We start from the raw sequence: 3,848 nt of genomic DNA on the forward strand, positions 1-3,848 counted from the left end.
TAGTAAGATGGCAATGGGAAGACTAAAATGTCATGTGAAAAATTCTTGCCAACATTTCATAAATTGCATTGTACACCAAACACAAACCATATAACTTATAAACAGCACCTGGTCTATAATTTCCAAAAGTATCTGTGGTAGTTGATTTTAGCATCAACTTTACTGGCCTGAGGGATGTCCAGTTGCTCCCATATCCTACTCCTGCCATTGTTGATCCAATTCCAAGTTCTTTGGACCTGACTCCAGGACTTAACAGCAGTGGGCCTCCAGGATACAGGGCTCTTGGCGTTGGAATTGGGGCAAGAACTTCTAGCTTGTCTCATTTCTAAGCTTCTGGCTTCCTTCTCTGGCTCTCTGACCGGCAGAGATCCATCCTTGAGCTTTTTAGCCTCTGTGATCACGTGAACCAGTCTACTATGCACGCATGGAAGTGTACATTGTCTTCCTCCACCTCCCACTGCTGTGTCACCACACCTGATACCCAGAATTTAAAGGATGAGAGGTTTGATTTGGTGCACAGTTTCAGGGGGCTCCATCCAGGGTCAGCTCCTATGCAGAAACATCACAGCAGGAGGACACAGCTGAACAACCATGCTGTTTGTGTCAGGGGGCAAGTAGAACACAGGAAGACACCAGGGAGGAGAGGGGCCCTGACCATGAACAGTACCCACAGTCACACTTCAGTGGCCAGTCCAGACACACCCTCAAGTATGCTTTACTGAGAATGCCTTGTGGTTCCCATGCCAGCCAAGCTGGCACAAGTAAGCTTAACTATCACATGCATGTATGAGTAGGAAGTGCGATTGAAAAATATGGTGAATATGTAAAAAAGTTTTAAATTGTTACAGTACAAGATCTGTTCTCAAAATACTTCTGCTCACTTGAACGCACTTAACCTATCTTTCTTTCCACTCTCTGAAGCAATTCTGGGAATCTTCTTCACGAGTGTCTTTATTGCACTGTTGTGACTGCCTCAGTGTCCTCAATTAATTTAAGAAGTTAACTTTTGTGGTCACCTCACCATTAGAGAAGATCCAGAAGACACAAATTACTAGATGCAGTGAATCGGACGGAGAAGGGCACCATAATTTTTTCATGAGCCTATCCTTCCATTGCTTGACATGCACCAGCTCCATTCACTGCATTTTTTTTCATCACACCTTTCAAAGACAAGGGTGAAAGAGGACTGGCAGAACTGCTCCAGAAAGTAGTAAGGGTGATGGGATAAGTGTTTCTTAGTTACTTTTTACTCGTTACTGGGACAAATACCCAACACTCAAAATGGAAAGGTTTATTTAGCTCACAGTTAGTGGAGGTTTTAGTTTGTACTCCACTGTCTCCAACAGCAGTTCATGGCGGCAGAAAACAATGAAGAGCAGAGGAGGAGCAGCAGCTGCACATTCAACAAGACTCTCTCTTCCACGCTGATTGATCAGTGTTCCTCCAAAGTGGCAGCTGCGAAAACCAAGCTCCTCCAAAGGCTGGGCCTTCTCCAAAAAAGTGGGGCAAGGCAGTGGGGAAGGCTTTTCTGCACTTTTTGTGCTGAGTCACTCTGGGGCGGCCCAAGGCCCTAGGGTGGAATCAATCACACCCCAGGGCAGGCCCAATAAAGCCCCAAGGTGGAACTAATCATGCCCCAAGGTTGTGCCCTGCCCACCTGCAGATGAGGGGGGCATGTCAGAACTGCCTGAGCAGATTCAGCCAAGTTGATACAATGTATCAACTACCACAGTGTATTCAAAGCAACATGAAGTATTGAGGGTTAGGAATGGCAATGTGTAGTTGTAATACACTTTTTTTTTTTTTTTTTTGGCAGAACCAGGGATTGAACCTAGGCCCTTGTACTTGCTAGGCAAGCACTTATTCTACTGAGCTATCTCTCCGGCCCTGTAATACATTTATTTTTTATTGTAATAAAGTTTTAAAATATAGGCACTCACCTCACATTTTGATCATACCTTGTGTTACATATATTAGTATATAATGTATATAGTATGGAGTGTATGTATGTGTGCATATATGTATTGTACATATACATATGGGTGCATTTAATATGTGTATTTCATATATTTACACACACACACACACACACACACACACACACATACTGCATTAATTCTCTGGCGAACTCTGTATAATACTGCATCAAAGCCAAGGAAAAGACTTAGAAACCTTTTTTAAAAGATTATTTTTTCTATTCTTGTAATTTCGTAATGCATGATACATTAGTGTGGGAGAACTGGTGTTTGTCCTCTCTGATTTTCTTCCATTTCTTTGTTCCCTCCACCATTCTCCTCTCTTCTTTCCCTGGGCCCCTTCCCCATCTCCAAAACGTCTGCCTGCCGGTTCCTACCATCTGTCCTTCTTGAACTCTTTAAATTGTTTATACTCTGGTTTCTCTTACAGAGGAAAGGAAAGTAAGGTGGTCATTGACTAGTAACCGCAGCAAGGGATTCTGAAGCGAATGGACTCTGAAGTGTCAGGGGACTCGTGGGACAACTGCTGAGTCCTGAAGTGGGTCTGTAACCTACAAGGTCATAGCGAAACAGTATGAGCTCGCAGATTCTGATGAGCAGATTATGCTTTTGTGTATTTGATTTTAGGATCTACCCACAGAGGTACCCAGGGAGAGCAGTGTGCCTGTTGGTCAACTCGGGGAGCCAAGGGTTCAAGGGCCAACATCTTTTGTGTTTTATTAGAAAATTCCTATAAGTTGGAAGTCATTAAAAATAAAATTTATTTAAAACAAAATTATTGTCGTTGTGAAACTGTATAAGGTTCCGGGAATGAAACCCAGCCCTCACCTAGGCTAAGTATAAACTCTCCCACTGAATACAGCACAGCCCTGTGTGACATTGACCAGTGTCAAGAAGGACAGAAAAGTGCATGAGGATCAGCAAAAACAATGCTACATTGTCAGAAAAAAAGTTAAGTAGCATAGGCCATATCCAAATCCCTGTTCCAACAAACAGAATGTTCTCTACAATGAGTAATTCACTCAGGTGGACAATGAGATAAAGCCACACCTGTTCTAAACAGGACAATAAAAAGCTTTTATTTTACTTCCTGACCACAGACAAGCTCTAAAGAAAATATACGAAGAGAAGTTCCAGGAAAAGGAAGCGGTCACCCTTCTCATCCATTATTACAGAGAAAGGTTTTCTGTTATTAAAAAAATAAAGAAAGCAAGCATCCAGTGGCCACTGTGGTTGCTGTTTGCGGTGTTCTGGGAGGAAGAAGTTGACACACTAGGTGAGGCTGCTGTGTGCCTCACGGACAGCACTCACATGGTGCTGCGGGGAGGAGGTTGTTCACAGTATAAACAGGTCACCAGCAGTGAGAACCTGCCTGTTGTAAGGCAAAATCCTAGTAAGGACCTGTGAGGAAGTGCACCTTGTGTGGGAAACCCAGGGAGTACAAGAATGCGCAGCTTTTGCTCTGCTTTATTCCTCCATATAGTGGATGCATTCATGGGAGGTGTTTGTGGGAAGAGACAGAAAGAAATTCCAAAAGCAATTAAGAGAGCTCAAATAATGGGGTTGAAGCCAGCTACATACAAGGATCCTGCCCATCTTGAAGACCCTAAAATTTGTAACATTGAATATTGGTAATAAATTTCTTTTTTTTTTTTTATGGTCAGTTCAGCCCACCCTGTGGGCGGGGCTGGCATGGCATGTGGTGCTGGGGATCGAACTGAGGTCCCTGCATGCTTGCCTAAGCAGGCACTTTAGACCACTGAGCTATCTTGCCAGCCCAATAAATTTCATAAAGTTATCACCAATAAATTCACTTTATAGTAAAAAAAAAAAATACTAATTTTTAATGATAACCTTAATTTCCTCCTTCCA

The 3,848-nt window shown here is 42.9% G+C and overlaps 1 pseudogene; it reads left to right on the forward strand.

The window, feature by feature from the left end:
- The first annotated feature begins 656 nt into the window (after nt 1-656).
- On the forward strand, nt 657-3,534 carry LOC101575342 (annotated as a pseudogene).
- Nucleotides 3,535-3,848: the final 314 nt, after the last annotated feature.

This window comes from Octodon degus, unplaced genomic scaffold (genome assembly GCF_000260255.1).
Source record: "Octodon degus isolate 3935 unplaced genomic scaffold, OctDeg1.0 scaffold00095, whole genome shotgun sequence".
NCBI lineage: Eukaryota > Metazoa > Chordata > Mammalia > Rodentia > Octodontidae > Octodon > Octodon degus.